We start from the raw sequence: 11398 nt of genomic DNA, 5'->3' as shown, positions 1-11398 counted from the left end.
AAAGCTCAAAACCAAGTAGCAAAATATAACCTCAACAATAGAATCCAACAAAGATTATAAGCATAATGGTGTTACGATAACATCCCGTTTGTACTCAGCAGCAATTAATGGTAAACAAGAATAACAACCCAACACTTACAATGAAAAGAGAAAATGAAATGAAAACTAACTAAAACTAACTAATCAACTAACTAACTAACTAATTAGTTAACTAAAACAAATGGTTATCAATGGTGTTTGGGAGTGTTGGATGAGGGGTAGAAGAAGGGAAGAAGACAGGAGAATGAAAGAAATGGAAAGAGGAGAAGAAAAGAGATGTGTTGAAGGAAGGACATCCGCGCATACGCGCGCATGGCGCACGCAGATTGTGGTGTAATGGACGCGACGCGCACGCGTACATGGCGCATGCGCGCGGATGGCTTATTTCGAGAGTGACGCATACGCGTCATGTACGCGTACGCGCGAGTAGTTTTGTGCCAAAGGCACGATGCGCGCGCAGTTTGCACACAACTCTCGGGTCAATGTATGGGGGAATGAAATTTTGTAATCCACGCGTACGCGTACATGGCGCGTGCGCGCGGATTGGAGAAAATGCTTGATGTGCGCGTACGTGCGCAGTGCGCGTACGCACGGATAGTGCTCTTTTTTTCTATGTTTTTGCACCAATCCAAGCATTCCAAACCTCCAAACAGCTACCAAAACACCATAAAACCTTATTTAACATACTAAACTACTAATTAGACTCAACAAATTAACCAAAAACATGAATTTAAACTAATTACCAATATGTACAAAAAGAGAAAATGAAAAGAAGTTACCATGGTGGGGTGTCTCCCACCTAGCACTTTTGTTTATTGTCCTTAAGTTGGACTTATGGGGAGCTCCATCAAGGTGGCTGGTGCACGAATTGTGAATCACACTTTTCAAAACTTGTACCACTAACCAGCAAGTGCACTGGGTCGTCCATGTAATACCTTACGTGAGTAAGGGTCGAATCCTACGGAGATTGTTGGCTTGAAGCAATCTATGGTTATCTTGTAACTCTTAGTCAGGATATCAATTATATTTATCAGTTTGAATTGTGAAAAATAAGAGAGCATGAAATAGATACTTGTTATGCAGTAATGGAGAATATGTTGGAATTTTGGAGATGCTCTGTCTTCTGAATCTCTGCTTTCTCCCTGTCTTCTTCTTCACACACGCAAGGTTCCTCCTATGGCAAGCTGTGTATTGGTGGATCACCGTTGTCAATGGCTACCATCCGTCCTCTCAGTGAAAAAGGTCCATGTGCGCTATCACCGCACGGCTAATCATCTGTCGGTTCCCTCTCATGCTAGAATAGGATCCATTGATCCTTTTGCGTCTGTCACTACGCCCAGCCCTTGTGAGTTTGAAGCTCATCACAGTCATTCAATCCCTGAATCCTACTCAGAATACCACAGACAAGGTTTAGACTTTTCAGATTCTCAAGAATGCTGCCAATGGATTCTAGCTTATGCCACAAAGATTCTGATTAAGGAATCCAAGAGATATTCATTCAATCGAAGGTAGAATAGAGGTGGTTGTCAAGCACGCATTCATAGGTTGAGGATGATGATGAGTACCACGGATCATCACATCCATCATATTGAAGTGCGAATAAACATTTTAGATAGAAACAAGCGTGTTTGAATAGAAAACAGAAATAGTTGCATTAATTCATCGAAACACAGCAGAGATCTTCACCCCCAACAATGGAGTTTAGAGACTCATGCCGTCAGAGATTACAAAGTTCAGATCTAAAATATCATGAGGTGCAAAATAAATCTCTAAAAGTTGTTTAAATACTAAACTAGTAACTTAGGTTTACAGAAAATGAGTAAACTATGATAGATAGTGCAGAAATCCACTTCTGGGGCCCACTTGGTGTGTGCTGGGGCTGAGACTTAAGTTTCTCACGTGCCTGGGCTGTTTTGGGCGTTCAACGCCAGGTTGTAACCTGTTTCTGGCGTTGAACTCCAACTTGTAACTTGTTTCTGGCGCTAGACGCCAGACTGCAACATGGAACTGATGTTGAACGCCAGTTTACATCGTCTATCCTTGAGAAAAGTATGGACTATTATATATTGCTGGAAAGCCCTGGATGTCTACTTTCCAACGCAATTGGAAGCGCACCAATTGGACTCCTGCAGCTCCAGAAAATCCGTTCCGAGTGCTGAGAGGTCAGAATCCAACAACATCAGCAGTCCTTTTTCAGCCTGAATCAGATTTTTGCTCAGCTCCCTCAATTACAGCCAGAAAATACCTGAAATTACAGAAAAATACACAAACTCATAGTGAAGTCCAGAAATATGAATTTTTCCTAAAAACTAACCAAATCATACTAAAAACTATATGAAATTAACCCCAAAAAGCGTATAAAATATCCGCTCATCACAACACCAAACTTAAGCTGTTGCTTGTCCCCAAGCAACTAGACAAATAAGATAGAATAAAAATAAGTCACAAAGCAATAATATCTCAGAGTTCTTGAGTGAAGCTCAGATTCTAATTAGATGAGCGGGACTAGTAGCTTTTTGCTTCCGAACAGTTTTGGCATCTCACTTTATCCATTGAAGCTCAGAATGATTGGCATCTATAGGAACTTAGAATTCAGATAATGTTATTGATTCTCCTAGTTCAGTATGTTGATTCTTGAACACAGCTACTTTATGAGTCTTGGCCGTGGTCCTAATCACTTTGTTTTCCAGTATTACCACTGGATACATAAATGCCACAGACACATAATTGGGTGAACCTTTTTCAGATTGTGACTCAGCTTTGTAAAGTCCCCAATTAGAGGTGTCCAGGGTTCTTAAGCACACTCTTCTTTTTGCTTTGGACCTTGACTTTAACCGCTCAGTCTCATGTTTTCACTTGACACTTTCACTGCTTTTTCTTGCTTCAAGAATCATTTTTATGATTTTTCAGATTATCAATAACATGTCTCATGTTCATCATTCTTTCGAGAGCCAACATATTTAACATTCAAGAACATCAAATTCCAAAGACATATGCTCTATTCAGGCATTCATTCAGAAGGCAGAAAGCATTGCCACCACATGTAAATAATTAGAATTTCTTTTATTAAAAATTCCAAAAATATTGCCTCCTTATTCTGAAGAAAATCTTCTATTTTATTCATGTTTAATGATGATGAGAAAAATAAATTATAGCTTAATTGGAGATAAAATAACTACTAATTACTACTATAACTTCTAAGGTAAAACTCAAATAAGAACAATTATCACAGAGTTAAGGCTAAGATTAGAACTCAACAACCTTGAGTTTGGGATGTGGATGTTCCTCTAGTCTGTGGGGTGCTTGGTCTTTCAAGAGATAACTTCTGACGCTTCAGTTCCTTTAAGTCACGCCCTTGCTCTTCTTGTTCCCTGAGCAGTTTGCAGAGCATACTGTTTTGATTTTGCTGTTCTTCCTTTATTTGGTCCATAGATTCTTGCAACTTGGTAACAGATGCTTCAAGCTGTTCCCAATATTCAAATTGAGGGACTTTCGGGAGAAATTCTTGCACCCTCCTCTTGATGGGGTCATCCTGCACTTGTTGTTTTTCCATTGTGGTTTTAGTGATTGGTTGCTCCACTGAGATGTACTCCGTTATTCCCATCCTTACTCCAGCATCTTTGCAGAGCATAGAGATTAGGCTTGGATAAGCCAACCTGGCATCTTTGGAGTTCTTGTTTGCAAGTATGTAAAATTCAGATGGAATCAGTTGATGAACTTCCACTTCTTTTCCCAACATAATGCAATGGATCATCACTGCTCTTTTAACGGTGACTTCAAAACGGTTGCTAGTGGGCAATATAGAACGCCCAATGAAGTCCAGCCATCCTCTAGCGACTAGTTTGAGATCTTCTCTCTTGAGTTGATTTGGGACACCCTTGCTGCTGGTGGTCCACCTGGCTCCAGGGATGCATATATCCTCTAGAATCTTATCCAGGCCCTTGTTTGTTCTCATCATTCTCCTATTGAAGGAGTCTGGGTCATCTTTCAGCTGAGGTAGCTTAAAGATCTCCCTGATTTTGTCAGGGTGGATGTGAACAATCTTTCCTCTGACCACAGTCCGATAGTCATAGAGGGCAGTTCTAGATATTCTCTGCCTGTCTGTTTGCCACAGATTAGCGTAGAACTCCTGAACCATATTCCTTCCCACTTTTGTTTCAGGATTAGCTAGGACTTCCCAGTTCCTGTTTCGAATCTGCTCTTGGATCTCCGGATATTCATCTTCTTTCAGATCGAACTTGACTTCCGGGATCACTGATCTTAGACCCATTATTTTGTAGTAATGGTCTGAATGTTCTTTGGTTAAGAACTTCCCTTGATTCCAAAGTGGTTTTGGAATACTCTCTTTCTTGCCTCTTGGAGTGGGTTATTTTCCTTTAGGAGCCATGATCTTAGTGGGTATAGTTTAGTGATCACGGATAAACACACCAAACTTAGAGGTTTGCTTGTCCTCAAGAAAAAGAAAAGAAAGGAGAGGGATAGAAGGAGAGCTAGTGTCGAATGGTGGATGAGAGGAGGGAGGCCGAATGTGGATTTAAAAGGGAGGGGGGTGGGTTTTCGAAAATTTTAAAAAAGATAAGATATAAGATATGATTTATAAAAAATAAGTATGATATGAAAAGATGTGATTTAAAATTGAAAAGATATGAAAGATATTTGAAAAAGATAAATTTGGATTTTGAAAAAGATAATGTGGAGATTTGAAAAAGATATTGATGAATTGAAAAGATTTTAGAAGGAAAAAAGATAGATTTGTTTTGGAAAATTTGAAAAAGAGTTGGATTGGATTGAAAAAGAATTTGTGTTTATGGATTAAGATACATTTGATATTTTTAAAGTAGGATTTTTAGAAATTAGGATTTTTAGAAATTAGGGTTTGTAACATGTTTATGCAAGAAATCATGAATTGAAACATGAAAATTAAAATTAAAATAAAAAATGTGAAATAAAAACGAATTTACCTCCTCCCCACCATCCTGGCGTTAAACAGCCAAATGCTGCATGTTTTGGGCGTTTAACGCCCAAATGCTGCTTCTCCTGGGCGTTCAACGCCCAGCTGTTGCTTCTTTCTGGCGTTGAACACCAGGAACTCCTTTGTCACTGGGCGTTTTTCTGAACACCCAGGATGTTGTAAATCCGGCCTTAAATGCCCAGAAGGTGCTTCTTTCTGGCGTTCAACGCCCAGAAGATGCTTATTTCTGGCGTTTAACGCCCAGATGGCTATACTTACTGGCGTTCAACGCCCAGTGGATGCTTCTTTTGCGTTGAACGCCCAATTGTGCCTCTTACTGGTGTTTTCTTGCTAGTGAGCCTTTTTTTTTCTATTTTGTGTGCTGAATCCTTCTGTAACCCTGTGAACCTATGCAATTGACTCTTTACCTTATTAACATTGAACTTATATGCTTTAAAAATAAATAAATAAAATCAAGAATAGGGTAAAATAACAGAAAAAGTGTTGCCAATGGCTGGGTTGCCTCCCAGCAAGTGCTTTTTTATTGTCTTTAGCTGGACCTTGCTGAGCTTTTAATCTAGCTTCAGCCTTGAGCACTCTTGCTCAACATTGCCTTCAAGATAGTGCTTGATTCTCTGTCCATTAACAATGAACTTCTTATCAGAATCAATGTCTTGAAGCTCCACATAACCATATGGTGATACACTTGTAATCATATATGGTCCCCTCCACCGGGATTTCAATTTCCCGGGGAATAGCCTGAGCCTAGAGTTAAACAGAAGAACCTTTTGTCCTGGTTCAAAGATTCTAGATGACAGCTTTCTGTCATGCCACCTTTTTAATTTCTCATTATAAAGCTTGGCATTTTCAAAAGCAGTGAATCTAAATTCCTCTAGCTCATTTAGCTGGAGCAATCTTTTTTCTCCAGCTAATTTGGCATCAAAGTTTAGGAATTTGGTTGCCCAGTAGGCCTTATGCTCCAGTTCCACGGGCAGGTGACAAGCCTTACCATACACTAGTTGGTACGGAGAGGTCCCTATAGGAGTCTTGAATGCTGTTCTGTAAGCCCACAGAGCATCATCCAAGCTCCGTGCCCAATCCTTTCTACGGGTACTTACAGTCCGTTCCAGGATCCTTTTTAGTTCTCTGTTAGAAACTTCAGCTTGCCCATTTGTCTGTGGATGATATGGAGTCGCCACCTTGTGGCGAATCCCATTCCGGACCATGGCAGAGTAAAGCTGTTTGTTGCAGAAGTGGCTGCCCCCATCACTGATTAGTACCCTAGGGACACCAAACCTGCTGAAGATATGTTTCTGGAGGAACTTCAGCACTGTTTTAGTATCATTGGTGGGTGTGGCAATGGCCTCTACCCATTTTGATACATAGTCAACTGCCACCAGAATATAAGTGTTTGAGTATGATGGTGGGAAAGGCCCCATGAAATCAATACCCCATACATCAAACAACTCAATCAACAAGATTCCTTGTTGAGGCATGGCATAACTATGAGGCAAATTACTAGCTCTTTGGTAACTGTCACAATTACGTACAAACTCTCGGGAATCTCTGTAGAGTGTAGACCAGTAGAAGCCACATTGGAGGACCTTGGTGGCTGTTCGCTCACCTCCGAAATGGCCTCCATATTGTGATCCATGGCAATGCCATGAGATCCTCTGTGCTTCTTCTCTAGGCACACACCTACGGATTATTCCGTCTGCACATCTCTTAAAGTGATAAGGTTCATCCCACAAGTAGTACTTTGCATCAGTAATTAATTTTTTCTTTTGTTGCCTGCTGTACTCCTTGGGTATGAACCTTGCAGCTTTATAGTTTGCAATGTCTGCAAAACATGGTGTTTCTTGAATGGCAAACAAATGCTCATCCGGAAAAGTTTTAGAGATCTCAATAGAGGGAGAGGACGCCCCTTCTACTGGCTCTATCCAAGACAGATGGTCAGCCCCTTGGTTTTCTGTCCTTTTTCTGTCTCTTATTTCTATGTCAAACTCCTGCAGAAGCAACACCCATCTTATGAGCCTGGGTTTTGAATCCTGCTTTGTGAGTAGATATTTAAGAGCAGCATGGTCAGTGTACACAATCACTTTGGATCCTACTAAGTATGATCTAAACTTGTCAATGGCATAAACCACTGCAAGCGATTCTTTTTCTGTGGTTGTGTAGTTTTTCTGGGCATCATTTAAAATGCAGCTAGCATAATAAATGACATGCAGAAGCTTGTCATGCCTCTGTCCCAGTATTGCACCAATGGCATGGTCACTGGCATCACACATTAGTTCAAATGTTAATGTCCAGTCTGCTACAGAAATAACTGGTGCTGTGACCAGCTTAGCTTTCAGAGTTTCAAACGCCTGCAGACACTCTGTGTCAAACACAAATGGCGTGTCAGCAGCTAGCAGATTGCTCAGGGGTTTTGCGATTTTTGAAAAATCCTTTATAAACCTCCTGTAAAATCCTGCATGCCCCAGAAAGCTTCTGATTGCCTTAACATTAGCAGGTGGTGGTAATTTTTTAATTACTTTCACTTTAGCTTGATCCACCTCTATTCCCTTGTTCGAAATTTTATGCCCAAGGACAATTCCTTCAGTCACCATAAAGTGACATTTTTCCCAGTTTAAAACCAGGTTGGTCTCTTGGCATCTTTTCAGAACCAGTGTCAGGTGATCAAGACAGGAGCTGAATGAGTCTCCATATACTGAGAAGTCATCCATGAAGACTTCCAGAAATTTTTCCACCATATCAGAGAAAATAGAGAGCATGCATCTCTGAAAGGTTACAGGCGCATTACACAGCCCAAATGGCATCCTTCTGTAAGCAAACATTCCAGATGGACATGTGAATGCTATTTTCTCTTGATCCTAGGGATCTACTGCAATTTGGTTGTAGCCTGAATAGCCATCCAAAAAGCAGTAATAATCATGACCTGCTAGTCTTTCTAGCATCTAGTCTATGAATGGTAAAGGAAAATAGTCCTTTCTGGTGGCTGTATTGAGCCTTCTGTAGTCAATACACATGTGCCACCCTGTAACTGTTCTTGTAGGAACCAGTTCATTTTTTTCATTATGAACCACTATCATGCCTCCCTTTTTGGGGACAACTTGGACAGGGCTCACCCAAGGGCTATCAGAAATAGGATAAATAATCCCAGCCTTCAGTAATTTGGTGACCTCTTTCTGCACCACTTCCTTCATGGCTGGATTAAGCCGCCTCTGTGGTTGAACCACTGGCTTAGCATTGTCCTCCAATAAGATCTTGTGCAAGCATCTAGCTGGGCTTATGCCCTTAAGGTCACCTATGGACCACCCAAGAGCTATCTTGTGTGTCCTTAGCACTTGAATTAGTGCTTCCTCTTCCTGTGGATTTAAAGCAGAGCTTATGATTACTGGAAAAGTGTCACCTTCTCCCAGAAATGCATATTTCAGGGATGGTGGTAATGGCTTGACTCAGGTTTAGGAGGTGTTTCCTCTTCCTGAGGAAGTTTCAGAAGTTCTTTTAATTCTTCTGAATCCTCTAAATCAGGCTGAACATTCTTAAAGATGTCTTCCAGTTCTGATTCGAGACTCTCAGCCATGTTGATCTCCTCTACCAAAGAGTCAATAAGATCAACTTTTATGCAGTCTTTTGGTGTGTCTGGATGCTGCATAGCCTTGACAGCATTAAACTTAAACTCATCCTCATTGACTCTCAGGGTTATTTCCCCCTGTTGGACATCAATGAGAGTTCGTCCAGTTGCTAGGAAGGGTCTTCCTAGGATGAGAGTAGCACTCTTGTGCTCCTCCATTTCCAGCACTACAAAGTTAGTGGGAAAGGCGAATGGCCCAACCCTAACAATCATGTCCTCAATCACGCCTGATGGGTATTTAATGGAGCCATCAGCAAGTTGGAGACATATTCGGGTTGGTTTAACTTCTTCAGTTAAACCAAGCTTTCTGATGGTGGATGCAGGTATTAGGTTGATGCTTGTCCCAAGATCACATAAAGCTGTCTTGGTGCAATTACCTTCTAATATGCATGGTATCTGAAAGCTCCCAGGGTCTTTAAGCTTTACAGGAAAGCTTTTCAGAATGACTGCACTGCATTCTTCAGTGAGGAAAACTCTTTCAGTTTCTCTCCAATCTTTCTTATGACTCAAGATCTCTTTCATGAACTTGGCATAAGAAGGTATTTGCTCAAGTGCCTCTGCAAATGGAATCTTTATTTCAAGAGTCCTGAGATAATCTGCAAAGCGAGCAAATTGCTTATCCTGCCCCTCTTGGCGAAATTTTTAAGGATAAGGTATCTTGGCTTTATATTCCTCAACCTTAGTTGCTGCAGGTTTATTTCCTACAAAGGTGGTTGGAGAAGCCTTTTTAGAGGGGTTGTTATCAGCACTTGTGTATGTCTGATCCCTCACTGGCATTTCAATGCCAGGGTTAGAAGCTGGAGTGACGTTGGACGCCAACTCCTCACCTGTTCCTGGCGTCTGAACACCAGAACTGTGCTTCTTTTGGGCGTTCAACGCCAATTTCTTGCTTGTTTCTGGCGTTGAACGCCAGGACTGAGCATGGTTTGGGTGTTCAACGCCAGCTTTCCACCCAATTTCTGGCGTTTGATTGCCAGAATTATTCATCTCCGGGCTCTTACTGTCCTTAGATGGATTTTGGGTAGTTTGCTCATTTCTTGGCTTCCTGCTACCTTGAGGTGGGGCATCTAATATTTTCCCACTTCTCAATTGAACTGCTTGGCACTCTTCTGTTATTTGTTTTGACAGCTGCTGCTTTGTTTGCTTTAATTGTACTTCCATATTTATATTAGCCATTCTTGTCTCTTGTAGTCTCTCCTTAAATTTGGCTAACTGTTTTGTTAGAAAATCCAATTGCTGATTGAATTCAGTAGCTTGTTCTGCAGGACTCAGTTCAGCAGTCACTGTTCTAGCCTCTTCTTTCATGGAAGGTTCACTGCTTAGGTACAGATGCTGATTTCTGGCAACTGTATCAATGAGCTCTTGAGCTTCTTCAATTGTCTTTCTCATGTGGATAGATCCACCAGCTGAGTAATCTAGAGAAATTTGAGCTCTTTCTGCAAGCCTATAATAGAAGATGTCTAACTGAACCCACTCTGAAAATATTTCAGAGGGGCATTTTCTTAGCATCTCTCTGTATCTCTCCCAGGCATCATAAAGAGATTCATTATCTCTTTGTTTAAAGCCTTGGATGTCCAGCCTTAGCTGTGTCATCCTTTTTGGAGGGAAATATTGATTCAGGAATTTTTCTGACAGCTGTTTCCATGTCCTTATGCTAGCCTTGGGTTGGTTATTTAACCACCTCTTAGCTTGGTCTTTTACAGCAAATGGAAACAGTAATAGTCTGTAGACATCCTGATCTACTTCCTTATCATGGACTGTGTTAGCAATTTGTAAAAACTGTGCCAAAAACTCTGTAGGTTCTTCCTGTGGAAGACCGGAATACTGGCAACTTTGCTGCACCATGATAATGAGCTGAGGATTCAACTCAAAGCTACTGACTCCAATGGAGGGTATACTAATACTACTCCCATATGAAGCAGTAGTGGGGTTAGCATATGACCCCAGAGTCCTTCTAGACTGTTCATTTCCACTTAGATCCATGATGGAGAAAGCGAGATGATGTAAAATAGAGAAAAAATATTTTTATTTATTTATTTATTTATTTCAAAAATAAAATAAATAAAAATGGGTGAAGATTTTCGAAAAATGAAGAGAGAGAAAGAAAAAAATTGTTTGAAAGTTTTAAAAAAGTTATGATTGAAAGGATTTGATTGGAAAAGATATGATTTGAAAAAGATATGATTTTTAAATTTGATGACTAATTTAATGCTAATTTTTCGAAAATTATGAGTGGAACGAAGAAAAGATATATATAACACATAAAAGATACACAACTTAAAATTTTTAGATCTAATGTTCCTTGTTTTCGAAAATTTTGGAGGGAAAACACCAAGGAACACCAAACTTAAAAATTTTAAGATCAAAACACAAGGAAGACTCAAGAACACTTTGAAGAATCACAAGAACAACAAGAACATGAAGGTAGAACACCAAACTTAAAATTTTTAGAAAACCAAAATAAAATTTTCAAAAAAACCAAAGAAAAATCAACAAGAAAACACCAAACGTAAAGTTTGGCACAAGATTTAATAGAAAAATTATTTTTGAAAAAGAAGATTTTGAAAAGAATATACCCAATTACCAAGAACATAGACTAACGCTCTAGCCAATTGGGCTGTAAATGTAACATTTGTTTTGAAGAAGTATTTTTAAATAACTAAGAATGAATTTTTTTCGAAAACTAATGTTTTGAAAAGGCACAAGAAAAACAAGAAAAGAAACAGAACAAGAAAAACTAAAGATCAAATAAGAAAAATAAACAAGAACAA

This window comes from Arachis ipaensis, chromosome B6, assembly GCF_059453495.1.
Source record: "Arachis ipaensis isolate K30076 ecotype BB chromosome B6, ASM5945349v1, whole genome shotgun sequence".
NCBI lineage: Eukaryota > Viridiplantae > Streptophyta > Magnoliopsida > Fabales > Fabaceae > Arachis > Arachis ipaensis.
The sequence above is the reverse complement of the archived record's forward strand: the minus strand, read 5'-3'. Positions refer to the sequence as shown.